This window comes from Penaeus monodon, chromosome 1 (assembly GCF_015228065.2).
Source record: "Penaeus monodon isolate SGIC_2016 chromosome 1, NSTDA_Pmon_1, whole genome shotgun sequence".
Classification (NCBI taxonomy): Eukaryota; Metazoa; Arthropoda; class Malacostraca; order Decapoda; family Penaeidae; genus Penaeus; species Penaeus monodon.
The window spans coordinates 14,987,580-14,988,047 of record NC_051386.1 but is presented as its reverse complement, the minus strand read 5'-3'; positions in this window follow the sequence as shown (position 1 = coordinate 14,988,047).

Genomic DNA, 468 nt, shown 5'->3' with positions numbered 1-468 from the left:
CAAAACGAAACAACCAATCAACAACGACAAAGCAGAGATAACACAGTTGTCACATTATCAATCAAAACTTCACCAATGTCTAACGGAGCTAATTCGACTTCATTGAATCCTATAGCACAGACTAATTAATTCTGAACTCTGCCGCCCACACCCGCAGAAAACAGATGATCAGGTGCTTTTCATAGGTCGCTTCTCAGGGTAAACATTTTTTTCGCTTTTACTTTTTTTGTGGGGTGAGACGGCGTGGGGGTAGGAGAATCACTTGGGTGGTAGTGACACTGATATAAATATTGTAAATCTGTTTAAACACACATTTATCTAAATATACATTTTTTTTGTAAATACATATATCAATCTATCCATCTATCTACATTTATATATATATGTGTGTGTGTGTGTGTGTGTGTGTGTGTGTGTGTGTGTGTGTGTGTGTGTGTGTGTGTGTGTGTGTGTGTGTGTGTGGTGTGT